Source organism: Trichechus manatus, unplaced genomic scaffold (assembly GCF_000243295.1).
Source record: "Trichechus manatus latirostris isolate Lorelei unplaced genomic scaffold, TriManLat1.0 scaffold00003, whole genome shotgun sequence".
In the NCBI taxonomy this organism is placed as follows: Eukaryota; Metazoa; Chordata; class Mammalia; order Sirenia; family Trichechidae; genus Trichechus; species Trichechus manatus.
The window spans coordinates 7,779,644-7,798,183 of NW_004443939.1; positions in this window are offsets into that span (position 1 = coordinate 7,779,644).

Below are 18,540 nucleotides of genomic sequence, written 5' to 3' on the forward strand. Positions count from 1 at the left end.
TGTGGGGTTGTTAACCAATGTCATAAAACAATATCTGTACTGTTTAATGAGAAACTATTTATTCTGTAAACTTTCATCTAAAGTACAATAAAAAAATTAAAAACAAATTAAATGATAAAGGACTCAAAAAAAAAAAATGTGACATATTGCCAAGTATTTGGAAAGAAGGAAAATCTTTCTAGCTTCTCTCCTTCCAGTGTATTAGCCCATATCTTGGTAGTCGTATAGGAGGAAGATTGGGAAAGAGAAAAGAAGTTTGGAGGGAAAGTTTGGGTTCAAAAGAATCAGGTAGGCTTATTAGATAGGAAATATAGGGTCTAGTGAGGGATCTTTTTTATTCATTTCTGAGAAGGGAATGTGAATAGAGATATGATTGATTTGACACTTAGAAATATTATCTTTGGTTTGTTCTCTTAGTTTTGCCAACTTATGCCCATATCTCTAAGAATTCTGGCAGATACTTCCCATTCCTGTGCTCTTTCTCTCGTTTCCTATTCCTGTTCCTTTCTTCATGCCTACTTCCAGTCCCACTCTCACTCCTATTGCCCATTCTGCCTTTGGTCCACTTCCGTAAATGTGCTCAGGATGATGATGTCACTCATGATCCTGGCAACCAATAATCAAAAGCATAAACCAATAAAACCAAACCCATTGCTGTCAAGTTGACTCCAACTCATGGTGATCCCATATGTGTCAGAATAGAACTGAATAGGGTTTTCAATGGATGCAATCTTACAGAAGTAGATTGCCAGGCCGTTCTTCCCCAGCACTACTGAGTAGATTCAGTTAGTGTTGTTGTTGTTGTTGGGTGCCATCTAATTGTTTTTAACTCATAACCACCCCATGTGACAGAGTAGATTCAGTTAGTAGCCAGCAGCAATTTGTGTCACCCGGGGACCTTATAATTAAATGCACAGATGTGAGAAAAACAAAACCAAAAAATATGTGTTTGCTGCCGAAATAAATTTAAAAAACACTCTAATAGGTGACAGGATAAATGGAATAACCTTACTCTGTTGCATAGATGATGTCCAAAGAAAATCCTTCTCCCTAATCCTCGAAGCATACATATACAACTTTGGTGCTAAACAGGAAATAAAGTGCAATATTTTCTTCCTGTGAGCTTTTTCTCATTTGAAAATTGTGTGTCTACTGTCTGTTGGTTTCTCATTGGGAGAGTAATTTCAAGAATAGCTCAATTTAATTGGCATGTGTTCACACATTCAAGTCCAGGGCCCACATAAACTAACAAGCAGTATTTTGCAACCATTTCTGCCTCTTCATCAACCAAAATGGCACACGAGTTAGGGGAACTGTTAAATGTGAGATACTCTCATTTCCCCTCCACATTTTGGAAAGGACTGTCATAAAATAGATCCACTGTAAACACAGTTTATCCACTAGACCAAAAGCAACATGAGGACAGGATATTATTTTTATCCGTGTTTGCAATCCTGGAACTAAAACAAGGCCTGGAACAGAGTGAGTAATCAGTAAATGTTTGTTGAATTAATGAATGCATTTTACTATATTAGTGTACCAAAAACCAAACTTGTTGCCGTCAAGTCAATTCCGATTCATAGCTACCCTATAGGACAGAGTAGAACTGCCCCATTGGGTTTCCAAGGAGCTGGCTGGTGGATTTGAACTGCCAACCTTTTGGTTAGTAGCCTAGCTCTTAACCACTGCACCACCAGGGCTCTGTATTAGTATAGTAGGCAGAATAATGATGTCCATGTCTTGGTTCCTAGAATCTTCGAATAATTACCTTTTGTGGTAAAAGTGACTTTGCAGATGTGGTTAAGGATCTTAAAATGAGAGATTATCCTGGATTATGCAAGTGGACCTAATATAAACACAAAGGTCCTTGTAAGTGAAAGAGCGAGGCAGTCAAGTCAGAGAACGAGAGATGACGACAGAAGCAGAGTTCCGAGTGAAGAAGGGTCATGACCAAGGTATGTGTGTGGCCTCTAGAAGCTGGAAAAGGCAAGGAAACAGATTGTTCCCTAGAGCCTCCAGAGAACACATCCCTTCTGATACTTTCATCTTTGCCCAAACCAAAAAAACCCAAACCCATTGTGGTCAAGTTGATTCCAACTCTTAGCAACACTATAGGACAGAGTAGTACTGCCTCATAGAGTTTCCAAGACTGTAATCTTTAGGGAAGCAGACTGCCACATCTTTCTTCTGCAGAGTGGCTCGTGGGTTCAAACCACCAATCTTCCAACCAGCAGCTAAGCACTTAAGCACTGCACCACGAGGGCTCCTCTGTATTTGCCCAGTGAGACACAATTTTAACTTCTGACCTCCAGAAGTATAAGACAACGAATTCGTGTTGTTTAAAGCCACTAAGTTTGTGGTACTTTGCAACCTGTAAATGTGCAAATTTACCTCGTAAGGTTATCACCAAAACCAAAACCAAAACCAATAGGAAACTATACAATTAGCATTAACAGTAATAAGTCATTAAAACAAGTAATTTTTAATGTATATAATCGTAATAATAGCATTTATTGAGCACATAGGGAGATGCTCAATACAAGATACTTTACAGACCTATCTCATTAATTCTCAGAACTATACCATAGGCAGATATTACTATTATTACCCCCACTTAAAATAAGGAAACTGGGCCCTAGAAAAGCTAAGTTACATGATCAAAGTCACACAATGAGCAAGTAGCAGAGCAAGGATTTGAACTCAGGTAATCCGACTCCAAGGAGTCCTAGTGGTGCAATGGAACCCACCAAGCGGCTCCACGAGAAAAAGATCTGGGAATTTGCTACCATAAAGACTACAGCCTAGAAAACCCTACAGGGTTGCTATGAGTCGAAATTGACTCAACGGTACCTAACAATAACAATCTGACTCCATGTCAAAGTGCTGCCCATGCCAGTGCTGAAAAGTATGGAAAATAATAGAGAACTATAAGGCACAGTCTTTACAGTAGAATGGGAAAGACTAGTCTAATGTAACTGTCACACTAGAGAAGAGTACATCACAGATTCTAGATAACAGATGACTTACAGTTAGTGATGACAAGAATATAAGAAAGCCAGAATACTCAGGACTGGATGGAGCTGGACCTGGAAGGGAACTTGGGATATTAACACACAGTGCATAGTGGAGCTCCCTTCCAGGCTGGGAAAAGGAAATGAGAAAAGGAATGGTGGTGAAAATAAGCACAGAAATGGAGAAAGAACAACATAGCCAGTGAGATAAAAGTCTGAGAAAGAAAAATAAGAAAATAAACTACTTAATTATTTTCATGGGAATGATAACATTTATTGAGCACCTATTCCACCATACAGGACACATTCTCATTAGTTATTTTCTTTAATCCTCACAAAAGGAAAAAAAAAAACCCTGCCAAGTAAGTATTATTAGCCTCATTTTTACAAAAGAGGAAATTAACATCCAGAGAGATTAAGTAATTGCTGAAAGGCACACGGATAGTTAGTTTGATGCAAAACTCATGCTCTTTCCTTGGTTTGTTTTTGCCCCACAATAATCTCAGCCCTTCTCTGAGAAGAAGCAAATTTCCATTAAAGTAAGAACAACAGGCAGAGCTGTCTAAAAATATGGAAAGGTCTGCTTCAGGGCAGTGGCAAGTTAAAGGCAATCAAGTCGAGGCTAGATTTATTTAACCAGTTGTTCAACAAATATTTATTGACAAGTCCTGTGTTAAGCACTGTGAATAGAGAGATAAAAAAAAAAAATGACCCTACCAGCCTTATAATGAGTCTGCTGTTTAAGCGAGGAAGACAGGTGAGAAAAGGCTTTTCAGCACAACTTCAGGTTAGTGTTCACCTTTAGGGAGGGAAGGTTGAAAAATATTTGGGAGGATAGAGCTTTAATTATGTCCATAGTCTTTTATTTCTTAAGAGAAAAAAGAAATCTGAAACAAGTATGGCAAATTACTAACATATGTTTAATCCTGGTTCTGAGTATACAGGTGTCTATTACATTATTTTGCACATTTTAGTTGTTTGTAAAGTATCATCAAAGAAAAGAAGAAATAGGTGCCGTCGAGTTGATTCCTACTCATGTGCAGAGTAGAACAAATCCATAGGATTTTCAAGGCTGTGACCTTTCAGAAGCAGATCGTCAGTCCTGTCTTCCAAAGCATCTCTGAGTGGGTTTGAACCTCCAGCCTTTTGGTTCGCAGCCAAGCACTTAACTATTTGCGCCACCCAGGGCCTCCTAAGGTAGGACCAAAACCAAACCCATTGCTTTCGAGCCAATTCCAACTCATAGCGGCCCTATAGGACAGAGTAGAACTACCCCATAGGGTTTCCAGGGAGTACCTGGTGTATTTGAACTGTCAACCTTTTGGTTAGCAGCCGAACTCTTAACCACTGTGCCACCAGGGTTTCCAAGGTATCACAATAAGGCCCAAGTCAATAAATTTCAGAAATACTATTGCTATTTTTAAAAGAGACCATCACAATAACACAATTTGTGCCATGCAAGAGGGAAGCATAGGTATTACAGAAGGACAGAGGAGGGCCATCTAACTCAAACTAAAGAGATGATACCCCAGCCACATCTTCAAGAATCTGCAGGAGATATTTAGGAGTGAATGAGTAGAGTGTTTTAGAAAAAGGAGCAGCAGTAAGCAAAAGTCCCAGGGTAAGAGAGACCAGGGCATATTCCAGTAGTTTCAGGGGGTCAGTTCACCAAGTACGTACAAAGGGGAAGTGATCAAGGGTAGCTGGGACTTAATCAGAAAAAAACCTTTTAAGCAAAGAAAAGGGAGAATGCCACATCAAAGATAACTTCTTTGATTTTCTTTCTTGATGGATGTACTAATATTTTCTGCCATTAGGAACGCATGAGGAATAAGTTTAAAAATGAAGACAAGAACAATTTTGAAAAGGCTGTGTATGAGGTCCTGAAGAAATATAAGTAGAAATGTTTTAATGGGTAGTTTGGTGTTATTACTTCATGTCCAATTTATAGATGAGGAAACTAAAGCTCAGACAGGTGCATTATCTTGCCCAAGGCCACACAGCACGTTAAGTGGCAGAGGGTAGAATTTGAATCCAGGAAGTTTGACTCCCAAGCCCACATGGATAGCCATGTGTGAAGTGAGGTTTTGAAGTCAATATTAGTTTCTTATTGCTGCTGTAACAAATTACCACAGATTTAGTGGCTTAAAAGAACATGAATTCATTACCTTAAAGTTCTGGAGGTCAGAAGTCTAAAATGGGTCTCACTGGGCTAAAATGAAAGTGTTAACAGGGCTGTGTCCTCGGAGGCTCTAGAGGAGAATCTGTTTCCTTGCCTTTTCCAGCTCCTAGAGGCCACCCACATTCCTTGGCTGGTGGCCTCCTTCTGTCTTCAAAGTTAACAATCACATCACTCTGACTTCTGCTTCTGTCATCACTTCTTCTCTGATTGACTTTCCTGCCTCTCTCTTCACTTATAAGGACCCTTGTAATTAAATTGGGTCCACCTGCATAATCTGGGAAAATCTCAAAATCCTGAATATAATTACATCTGCAAAGTCCCTTTTGCCATGTAAGGTAATAATTCAAAGGTCCTGAGTATTAGGACATGGACATCTTTACGGGGCCATTATTTTGCCTAGCCCAAGATGCTATGCAGAAATACTAGGCAGACCAGACAATTCTTTCACAAACATAAGCTCAATAAGAAGGCTGTAACCTGATGTTTCATCAGGCACTCATGAGACTAAATCCTTCCTAAGGATCAGTGTTCCCTGGGGATACCAGATACCACTGTTTCTTGGGGAGAGGCCCTTAATCCCTTCCAGGTCTGGTTTGTATTGGCCCAGTGTTTGGGTAGAACGGGACCTGCAAATGGCAGATTTTATTACAGGCAGCACAGGCAGGCAGGAGCTGATACTCCTATAGTTAGATTTCAAGTGAATGGACAGAGATGGGAAAAATCTGAAACGCATACTTGTCAGATATTCTTACAGACTCTATGGACAAGCCCAGTGTGGAAGCTGCCAATAAGACTGTAAATTTCAACAACAAATCAGTAACAAACAAATAAATAAAACCATATATACACAAAGCAGAACATGAAATTACCCATTTTAGGAAACCACAAACTAATCTTTCCACAGGAGGCTAGTCTGGGAATCAGATAAACAAGGCAGGCCACTCTAACCTCTTAAAGGAAACCCTTGGCATTGTTTATAGAGAAAAAAATAAATAGCTAGTAGTAGGCGTTATGAAAAGAGCACAGGGCCAAGTATCAATAGCATCTATAAAACGAGGAAGAAGGATGACTTAGAAGTTTCTTCTAGCTCATCAGTATAGCTAGTCCAAACTCAGAATCAAAATAGTATACGCTGGATCCACAGAAGTTTTATAAAACATACTTCCTTGATGCCAGGGAATCCCCTCTAAATTGTCCTTGACAAATGGACCTCCAGCCTCTGCTTAAGTCCTCCTGGTGGTGGGAAGAGAACCTATTCTATTTTACAGGACCTTTAATGATAACCTTAAACTTTAGTTTCCTCATTCTTAAAATGAAAATATTAACACCTTTCTCACATGGTTGTTGTAAAGGTTACGTATTTATTATGCTTAGCACAATGTGTGGCACATAAACCAAAAAAAAAAAGCCAAATCCATTGCCGTTGCATCAGTTCCACATAGTATGTATTAAATGGCAGGTGCTTTTAAGGTTTTTTACGTTTTTCATCTCATGTAGTACTTAACAACACTCCTATGAAGTCAGTAATATCATTATCCCCATTTAATACGTAAGACAACTGAGGATTAAAAAACCCAAAACCAAACCCATTGCCGTTGAGTCAATTCCGACTCGTAGTAGCCCTATAGGACAGAGTAGAACTGCCCTATAAGGTTTCCAAGGCTATAATCTTTATGGAAGCAGACTGCCATTATCTTTCTCCTGTAGAGCAGCTAGTGGGTTCGAACTGCCACCCTTTTGGTTAGTAGCTGAGGGCTTTAATCACTGTGCCACCAGGGCTCCTAACTGAGGATTGTTGTTGTTGTTGTTAGGTGCCGTTGAGTCAGTACCAACTCACAGTGACCCTACGCACAACAGAACAAAATACTGCCCGGTCCTGAACCATCCTCACAATTGTTGCTATACTTGAGCCCATTGTTGCAGCCACTGTATCAATCCATCTCGTTGACGGTCTTCCTCTTTTTTACTGACCCTCTACTTTACCAAGTATGATGTCCTTCTCCAGGGAGTGGTCCCTCCTGAGACCATGCCCAAAGTATGTGAGACGTAGTCTTGCCATCTTTGCTTCTAAGGAGCATTCTGGTTGCACTTCTTCTGAGACAGATTTGTTTGCTCGTTTGGCAGTCCATGGTATATTCAATATGCTTCGCCAACACCACAATTGAAAAGCATCAATTCTTCTTTGGTCTTATTCACTGGCCAGATTTTGCATGCATATAAGGCAACTGAAAACACCATGGCTTGGGTCAGGCGCACCTTAGTCCTCAAAGTGACATCTTTGCTTTTCAACACTTTAAAGAGGTCTTTTGCTGCAGATTTGCCCAATGAAATGTGTCTTTTGATTTCTTGACCGCTGCTTCCATGGGTGTTGATTGTGGATTCAAATAAAATGAAATCCTTGACAACCTCAATCTTTTCTCTGTTTGTCATGATACTGCTTATTGGTCCAGTTCTGAGGATTTTTGTTTTCTTTATGTTGAGGTGTAATCTATACTGAAGGCTGTGGTCTTTGATCTTCATCAGTAAGTGCTTCTAGTCCTCTTCACTTTCAGTAAGCAAGGTTGTGTCATCTGCATAACGCAGGTTGTTAATGAGTCTTTCTCCAATCCTGATGCCCTGTTCTTCTTCACATAGTCCAGCTTCTTGGATTATTTGCTCAGCATACAGATTGAATAGGTATGGTGAAAGGATACAACCCTGACGAACACCTTTCCTGGCTTTAAACCTTGCAGTATCCCCTTGTTCTGTTCGAACAACTGCCTCTTGATCCATGTACAGATTCCTCATGAGCACAATTAAGTGTTCCAGAATTCCCATTCTCCACAATGTTTTCCATAATTTGTTATGATCCACACAGTCAAATGCCTTTGCATAGTCAATAAAACACAGGTAAACATCCTTCTGGTATTCTCTGTTTCAGCCAGGATCCATCTGACATCAGCGATGATATCCCAGGTTCCACGTCCTCTTCTAAATACGGCTTGAATTTCTGGCAGTTCTCTGTTGATATACTGCTGCAACTGCTTTTGAATGATCTTCAGCAAAATTTTACTTCTGTGTGACATTAATGATATCGTTCGATAATTTCTGCATTCGATTGGATCACCTTTCTTGAGAATAGGCATAAATATGGATCTCTTCTAGTCGGTTGGCCAAGTAGCTGTCTTCCAAATTTCTTGGCATAGATGAGCGAGCACTTCCAGCGCTGCATCCATTTGTTGAAACATCTCAATTGGTATTCCGTCAATTCCCGGAGCCTTGTTTTTCATCAATGCCTTCAGTGCAGCTTGGACTTCTTCCTTCAGTACCATCAGTTCCTGATCATATGTTACCTCCTGAAATGGTTGAACTTTGACCAATTCTTTTTGGTATGCTGACTCTGTGTATTCCTTCCATGTTCTTTTGATGGTTCCTGCACTGTTTAATATTTTCCCAGTAGAATCCTTCACTATTGCAACTTGAGGCTTGAATTTTTTCTTCAGTTCTTTCAGCTTGAGAAATGCTGAGCATGTTCTTCCCTTTTGGTTTTCTATCTCCAGATCTTTGCACATGTCATCATAATGCTTTACTTTGTCTTCTCGAGCTGCCCTTTGAAATATTCTGTTTAGCTCTTTTATTTCATCATTTTTTCCTTTTGCTTTAGCTACTCAATGTTCAAGAGCAAGTTTCCGAGTCTCTTATGACATCCATTTGGTCTTTTCTTTATCTCCTGTCTTTTTAATGACCTCTCGCTTTCTTCATGTAGGATGTCCTTGATGTCATTCCACAACTGATCTTGTCTTTGGTCATTAGTGTTCAACCCTTCAAATCTATTCTTGAGACGGTCTCTAAATTCAGGTGTGATATACTCAAGGTCATACTTTGGCTCTCGTGAACTTGTTCTAATTTTCTTCAGTTTCCACTTGAACTTGCTTATGAGTAATTGATGGTTTGATCCGCAGTTGGCCCCTGTTCTGATTGATGATATTGAGCTTTTCCATTGTCTCTTTCCACAGATGTAGTCGATTTGATTCCTGTGTATTCCTTCTGGTGAGACCTATGTGTATAGTTGCCGTTTACGTTGGTGAAAAAAGGTATTTGCAATGAAAAAGTCGTTGGTCTTGCAAAATTCAGTCATGCAATCTGCAGTATCATTTCTATCACCAAGGCCATATTTTCCAACTACTGATTCTTCTTTGTTTCCAACTTTCTATTTCCAATCAGCAGTAATTATCAGTGCATCCTGATTTCATGTTCTATCAATTTCAGACTGCAGAAGTTGGTAAAATCTTCAATTTCTTCATCTTTGGCCTTGGTGGTCGGTGTGTAAATTTGAGTAATAGTCGTATTTACTGGTCTTCCTTGCAGCCATATGGATATCATCTTATCACGGCAGCGTTGTACTTCAGGCTAGATCTTGAAATGTTCTTTTTGATGATGAATGCAATGCCATTCTTCTTCAAGCTGTCATTCCCGGCATAGTAGACTATATGATTGTTGGATTCAGAGTGGCCAATACCAGTCCATTTCAGCTCACTAATACCTAGAATATTGATGTGTATGAGTTCCATTTCATTTTTGATGATTTCCAATTTTCCTAGGTTCATACTTTGTACATTCCAGGTTCCAATTATTAATGGATGTTTGCAGCTGTTTCTTCTCATTTTGAGTCATGCCGCATCAGCAAATGAAGGTCCCGAAAGCTTGACTCCATCCATGTCATTAAGGTTCACTCTACTTCAAGGAGGCAGCTCTTCCCCAGTTGTCTTTTGAGTGCCTTCCAACCTGAGGGTCTTATCTTCTGGCACTATATCAGACAATACTCCGCTGCTATTCATAAGTTTTTCAATGGCTACTGCTTTTCAGAAGTAGACCGCTGGGTTCTTCTTCCTAGTCTGTCTTAGTTCCCATGCATCTGTCAGTTTGTCATACTGTGGGGGCTTGTGTGTGCTATGATGCTGGAAGTTATGCCACTGGTATTCAAATACCAGTAAGGTCACCCATGGTGGCAGGTTTCAGCTGAGCTTCCAGACTAAGACAGACTAGGAACTGAGGATTAGAGATAGTAAATAACTGACTAAGCTTACACACAGGTAGCAAGTGATAAACTCAGAGCTCTTCTTTATGCTGAGCTAAAATTTTTCTCCAACTTCCTCCCATTAGTTTGATTTTGCTTTTTAAGCCACACTGATAGTTAGATCCATCTTCCTTAAATATGGAAGCCAGTTAATATAAAACAAAACCTGACAATATCAAATGTTGGTGAGTACGTGGAGAAACTGGAACTCTCATGTTTTGCTGATGGGAGTGTCAATTGGCAAAATCACTTTGGAAAAGTGTTAGTAGTTTAGCTACAAAAGCTAAACATATGCCTACCCTATGATACAAAAATTTCACTTCTGCATATATATCCAAGAAAATAAATGCGTGTGTTTAACAAAAGACATGACACAAATGTTCACAGCAGTTTTATTCATAATAGTCTCCAAATAGAAACAAGGTAAATGTCATACAACAGTAGAACAGAAAAACAATTTTCATTATGTTCATACAATGGACTACACCAAAATAATGTTGAATAAAGAAATCAAACACAAAAGAGAGCATACCATATTATTCTTTTCATATCAAGTTCAAAATCAGGCAAAACTAATATATGGAGATTGAATCATAGATGGAAGAGTGGTTATCTATGTGGGGTGGGGGTAGTACTGACTAGGAAGATGTCTTAGTTATCTAGTGCTACTATAACAGAAATACCACAAGTGGATGGCTTTAACAAAGAGAAATTTATTCTCTCACAATCTAGGAGGCTAGCAGTCCAAATTCAGGGTGCTAGCTCTCGGGGAAGGCTTTCTCTGTCAGTTCTAGGGGAAGGTTCTTCCATCAATCTTCACCTGGTCTGGGAGCTTCTCAGCGCATGAACCCCGGGTCCAAAAGACACACTCTGTTCCCGGTGCTGCTTTCTTGGCGGTATGAGTTCCACCTGTCTCTTTGCTTGCTTCTCTCTTTTATATCTCAAAAGAGGTTGGCTCAAGACACAATCCAATCTTGTAGATTGAGTCCTGCCTCATTAACATAACTGCCGCTAATCCCATCTTATCAACATCGTAGAGATAGGATTTACAACACATAGGAAAATCATATCAGATGAAAATGGTGGACCATGACACAATACTGGGAATCATGGCATAGCCAAATTGACACACATATTTTTGGGGGACACAATTCAATCCATGACATTCCACCCTTTGGCCTCCCAAAATTCATGTCCTTGCCACATGCAAAACCTAACCACCCCATCAAATTATAGTAAAAATCATAAATCAACACCAAGTCTAAAATCCAAAACTTCTTCCTCATCTGTGAAACGTAGAATACAGTTATCTGCTTCCAAAGTACAATGGCGAAAACAGGCACAAGCTAGACATTTCCATTACAAATGGGAGAAATTGGAGGGAAAGAAGGGATAACAGGCATCAAGCAAGCCAGCAGAACTCATTACATTAGCCCTCAAGGCTTGAAAATAATCCTCTGCTCTCTGAGACCATTTACACAATGGCCCTGCCCTCTAGACTCTGGGTGTTGGCCACACTCTCCCGATTCTGAGTGGAGGCCCCTCAGCCCTGGGCTTCAGCTCTGCCTTCCAGGCCCACTGGAACAGCAACTCAGCTTCCTTGGCTTTAGATGCACCATTCTCCTAGTCCATCTGATTGGCAACTCCACCCTTAGAAACTCCAGAGGCCATGGCTCCACATTTTGAGACCACAGAGGTCATGGCCATACCCTTTGAGACTGAGGCAGCTCAGATTCCTGTGTTCCTTGTCTCTTCAGCTTCTGCTTCCTGGTTTCTTGGTCTCTTGGCCCCTCGGGCCTCACCACCCATGTCTGCCCTGCTAGGGCAAGTGCTCCAAAACTCTGTAGCTCCATCAGTAAGTGCTGAAGGCATACCACTCCACTAGTAACCTTCAGCCAGAAGGCACTCAGCTCTCCTGTTCCACGGGTTGGCAAGCTCAGCTCCACAGATAAGTGCCTGGAGGCACCCCACTCTGCTAGGAAGCCTCCTGCGCAAAGGCACTCAGCTCTCTTGCTCCACGGGCTGGCTCCAGCGCTGTGTTGCGCTGGTCTCCTGGTTTTGGTGAGTTCAAACTGCCAACCTTTTGGTTAGCAGGAGAGCACTTAACCACTGTGCCACCAGGACTTCTTATACCTCAATAGAACATTAAAAAATAAATAAATAAAGCCATTAAGCCCTTGCAAGTTTGTCTTTCCTTCTGGATAAACAACTCCAATGTGGCAGGTCTAAAGAAGTTATTATATGGCTAGTTGTACTCCCAGTACCAATTGTTGTTCAGTTGATTCCAACTCATGGCAACCTCATGTGTTTCAAAGCAGAACTGAGATCCATAGGATTTTCATGTCTGTGACCTATCTGAAGCAGATCTCCAGGCTGTTCTTCTGAGGTGCCTCTGGCTGGGTTTGAACTGATAACCTTCCGATTAGTAGCTCAGTGCTTAATTGTTTGCACCACCCAGGGACTCCTGGTTGTACACTCAGTCAGGACTTAATAGGGGAGGCAATATAGTGTAGTGATTTGGAAAATGAACTTAGGAGTCACAGACTTGGTTTCAAGCTCTGAGTTCACCACTTGTTACCTGTGTAAGCTTAGTCAGGTCACTTGATCTCTCTTACCCTCAGTCTCTTTATGCGTAAAATGGGGATAAATGATAGTACTGACCCTACAGGCATGTTGAGATAAGAAATGTAAAAAACTAAAACTCAGTAACAATTATCTTTCACTTATTTAATACATACTATGTGCTGCATGGAGCCCTGGTGGTGCAGTGGTTAAGAGCTTGGCTGCTAATCAAAAGGTTGGCAGTTCGAATCCACCAGCTGCTCCTTGGAAACCCTATGGGGCAGTTCTGCTCTGTCCCATAGGGTCGCTATGAGTCAGAATGGGCTCGACGGTAATGGGTGTGGTTTTTTTTTTTTTTTTGGTATGTGCTACACCTTGTGCTAAGCATAATACATAGACATTATTTTATTTAACCCTTACAATAATTGTATCAGGAAGGTGTTAATATTTCCATTTTAAGAATGAGGAAACTAAGATTGAAAGAGGTTAAGTAGCTTGCTCATAAAAAGTGGCAGTTGTGTCTGATTCTCAAATCCATGACTGTAAGCATTACCCTTTACAGCCATTGGTATAACTGGGTGAACAGCTGAGTGGATAGTGAAAGGTTGAATGAGAAACCAGCCCGAGTCCTGCAGAGGAGCACAAGATGTAGCTAAAGCTTCCTGTTCCATCTTAAAAGTGAGCAATTTCTATCTACAGCATAAAATACATTTATCACTGAAGCAGAAGCTAATTGCCTTGCCTTACAAGGTAATTGTGAAGATTAAATGAGATAAGCAGGTCAGAAAAGTACATGATACGTAACAGACACATTCATAGTCCTTCCTCCTCCTCTCCCTATTGTTTCTAATAATCCACTTGCTGGTCTTTTTTCAAGAACCACCTGTAGCAATCACCCACTCCAGGGTAAGAATTCAGTGTTTATAAAGTTCCCAGGCTGGGCCAGGCACTGGGGTTCTAGGCGTCGGGGACTGTCAAGGGCTTGAATTAATCAGCGTAGGCTCAGTCCCTCACCCACTCCCTCTAGACAACAATTAGGGTCTGAACCATGTTTGAAAAGATGCCAACTCCTAAATTATCCAAAGCAGAAGGTTATTTAATCTCAGATTATTTCATATTCTTATTAACCTATTCTAGTGTTCCCATCAACAAATATTTTTTGAGAATCTATTATGCTCTAGGAACTGTTCTAAGCACTGGGGATACAGCAATATCCAAGACAAAGTCCCCGCCCTCACAAAACTCATATGCTAGTAGAGGAGACAAATAGAGAATAAATAAACATATATAATTTCAGGCAGCAGTAAGTGTCGTGAAGAGAAATGACACAAGATAAGGGTTCAGAGTGACCAGTGAGGGGCCGGAGCAGTATTTTAGAAAGGATGGTCAGGGATAATATTTGAGCAGAGACCTGAATGAATGAGGCAGCAAGCCATGCAAAGAACTGGGGAAAGCATTCCAGGCAAAGGAAAGAGCAAGTATAAAAATCTTGAGGTGGGAACCAGTTTGGCATGTTTACAGCATGACAGGAAGCCATTGGAGAATTTCTGGCAGAGAAGTGAAACGTTCTGATGTACTTTTTGAAAGATTATTCTGGCTGCTGTATGGAGAATACATTGTAGGAGGGCAAGAGCAGAAAGGGTACATAGTACGTCAGTAAATAGTTGAGAATTAATAATCAATACATTTCATAATGCAGTTTTAAAGGTTTGCTGTACTTACTAAAAGCAATTTGTATGTCTCAGACCATTTCCCTCTACCAATTTGCCTTAATTGCATACCATATACAGAAGACATAGCTTTCTTCCTGAAGTTTCTTATATTGTAGTAATAAATGAATTTCATAGTCCATTCATATAATTAGTCAAATTCTGAGGTTTTTCTGAAAATCGAAGTTGGAACCTTGAGCCTTCATCATCATAACCTCTTAAACATAAAATTAGCTCACATGATTAAAAGTTCCAAACAACACACACTTTTTAAAGTGTTACTGGTAAAATGTTTTTCTTTGGCATATGCAGTCCAAAAGCTCTAACCTTAATCATTTTTCTAGTTTTAATCTCCACTTGTTTGGCATATTCTGATAACACTGACAGGTTAAAAGCAACATTCCCTTGTATACATAGTGATTGCTTGCAATTAAGCTTAATTTAGGCTGAAAGTAGACTGATCAGCTGCCATCACAGCAACATTTCTAAATTTAATTAGATAAAAATCTACAGAGAAACTTCAGGTTAAGAAGGAACAAAAACAAAATCTGCAACATTTCAGAGTTAATAATAGAGGATTTCAAGTTAGTAGACCTGGGTTTAAATCCTGGCTTTAAAAATTTACTTTTTGACCTTAGGTAAGTCATTCAAACTTTCTTGGACTCAAGTTACTCATCTACAACATAACTCGTCGGGAAGACGCTTCAGAAATATTGTGAGGATTAAATAATTTAAAGTATATGAAGAGTTTAGCACAATGCCTTGCATATGGAGAGCACATAGTACATACTAGGAATTTCTAACAGTTAAACCATCTTGAAGTTTTAAGATTTTTAAAGTCTGAATATTATTTACAAATATTTTTTGTTAAAAATATCTATTTTCTAGGAAAGTAAATTATATTCTTCCTCCATCTAATAATGACTTAGGTTTAGGGGTCATTGCTATATTTACTAAGAATTAAGATATTAGGCCCTATTTAAAAAGATACAGGAATGACTATTACCATACTGATTACATCAACTGCAAATCAATTATTCTAGGTGTGCCTGGGTAGTACAAACTACTAGCTGAAAGGTTAGAGGTTTAAATCCAACCAGAGTACCTCAGAAGACAGACCTGGTGGTCTGCTTCTGAAAGGTCACAGCCTTGAAAACCCTGTGGAGCAGTTCTTCTCTGTACACATGGGGTCACCATAAGTCGGAATCCACTCAAGGGCAACTAACAACAGCTGGCCTCAGTTGGGTACTCAATGCTGTTCAGAATTCTCTTATTCCTAATTAATAACTTTCATTTTCCAAATTTACGCACTTCTCTTTCCCTCTTGTGATGGTCAAGATTGTGTGTCAACTTGGCTGGGCCATGATTCTCAGTGTTTTAGCAGTCATATAATGTGATCACTTCCCTGTTGAGAATTGATACGTGATCAGCCCCATGATGGGATCTGCTGAGTGGTACCAGCGGGTGCAGGGCCTGTGGTGGCTCACTGCCCCCTCGATCTTCATCTCTCTGCCCTCCTCCGCCTAGTCCTTCCTGCTCTCTTTGCTGAGGGTTTTGCTTGCTTCAGATCCTGCAGCTGGCTCCTGTTCGCCAGACCTCGTTCTTGGGACTTGGACTAGCAGCTTATCAGCAGTCTTGCCTGCCGATCTTGAGATTCACGGATCTTCACAGCCTGCAACAGCACTGCTCTCTGGCCTGCCAATCTTGGGTTTGCCAGCCTCTGTGGCTATGTGAATCCAGAGAAGCCTCTTTCCTGACCCATGGACTTGGGACGTTACACCTTTAAATACGTGTGAGCAACTCTCTCTCTATATATATATATTTATATGCTTTACTAGTTTTGCTTCTCTTAGATAACCCAGCCTAAGACACCTCTCAACTTGGGAGAATAAAGACCATTATGAATGAGTTTCCTACTTACTCCTTTAAACTCTCTTCCCTTGTCTTGAAACTTTCTGGGGGGCAATTTAATAATGTAGTCAACAATTTGATATCCTCTGCCAAACGAATAGACTTGCTCCTTCCCCTATACCTACAGCCGTACTCCCTTCCCAGCAGCTATCCTGGTCTCAAAGTTTTGCTCTTTTCCTCCAGCCCCTAGGAAGTGAGGGGCAGCCATTAGCACTAATCAGCAAGTAGCCTAATTACCCAGCAAGGGGTAGTCTCAGGTCCCAGCAGTGTCTTATTCTCAGTTAATCTGCACGAGGATAATTGAGAGTTGACCCTGGTTTTGTCTGAATTTACGTTTGGGTTATTTGACTTCATTTCTTCTCCATTACCCTGCCTAACTGAGACTGTATGAGACATTAATATATGATTACTCTTGGACTAAGAATGACACTTCTAGAGAAAAAATCAGAAATGTACAGTATTTATTCATTGGAATAATTTAAATAATAGAAATTGCATAAATTATGATACAGACATGGAATACTCCGCAGCCATTAAAAATGGTTTTATAAAAGTGTATTTATTGAAATATAAAAATCTTTACAATATAAGAAGCAGGCTACGAAATAGTATGGATAATATATTATTTTTGTAGAGAAATATATATACATGCACAGACAAAATACTAGAAAGACATACATAAAAACATTAAGAATGTTATCTTTGTGTTGTGGAAAAACATTATTTTTTTCTTTGCACTTTTTGGTATTTTCCCAAAACTTCTGCATTAAGCTTGTATTAATTTGTAAATGCAAAAAAGCACCAAGGATGCTGGTTTAAAGAGGGGAGAGAAAAGAGAAGAAGCTGGAACCCTGGGAAATAGCTGTATTTAAGTGTCTGAAAGAGGGATCAACATCTCAGAACTAGCTACTTATTGTTTGATACTATAGTAATTACTTAGCCTTAAGCATCTGGGTTAAAAAAAAAAGGGGGAAAGACACAAATAAATTTTTTTTTTTTTTGTAAAACAAAACAAAACAAAATCAAAACATATCCCTAACTAATATTTCTTGTAGATCTAGCTGTTCCATGAAAAAATGCTGGCTGTAGACATAACAGAATTTGAAGACTTAAAGGAGTCCTTTAGTTTAGGTAAGAAATCTCCCTGGGTGTAGGGAGGTACTTCTGAAATTTCATTAATCTTTTCAGGCCAAATAAGTACCATTGGTAAATGACTGTTGCAGGGCACTAAACGTGTGTGCAGAATTGAAAGAACATTCTATTCTACCCTAAAACGGATTAGGAGTAACCCTCAGGAATGACTGAGCTAGTGCATTTTACAATTTTGGCCATTGCTCTAAAAGCGAGGACAATTTGTGTGTGTGTGTGTGTGTGTTTTAGATGAAGGTTTACAGAGCAAATTAGTTTCTCATTAAACAATACACATTGTTTTGTGACATTCGTTGCCAACCCCACATGTCAACACTCTCCCCTTCTCGATCTTGGGTTCCCCATTACCAGCTTTCCTGTCCCCTCCTGACTTCTTATCCTTGCCCCTGGGCTGGTGGGCCCATTTAGTCTCATTTTATGTTGTTGTTGTTAGGTGCTATCAAGTTGGTTCCAACCCATAGTGACTCTATGTGCAACAGAATGAGACACTGCCCGGTCCTGTGCCATCCTCACAGTCGTTGTTATGCTTGAGCCCATTGTTGCAGCCACTGTGTCAATCCATGTTATTGAGGGTCTTCCTCTTTTTCGCTGAGTTTTGTTTTATGGGCAGGTCTAATCTTTGGCTGAAGGGTGAACCTCAGGAGTGACTTCCTGAGTTAAAAGGATGTCCAGGGGCCATACTGTTGGGGTTTCTCCAGTCTCTGTCAGACCAGTAAGTCTGGTCTTTCTGTGTGTGTGTATTAGAATTCTGTTCTACATTTTTCTCCAGATCTGTCTAGAACCATCTATTGATCCCTGTCAGAGCAGTCAGTGGTGGTAGCTGGGCACCATCTAGTTGTGCTGAACTCAGTCTGGTGGAGGCTGTGGTAGTTGTGGTCCATTAGTCCTTTAGACTAATCTTTCCCTTATGTCTCTGGTTTTCTTCATTCTCCCTTGCTCCAGAAGGGATGAGACAAATGG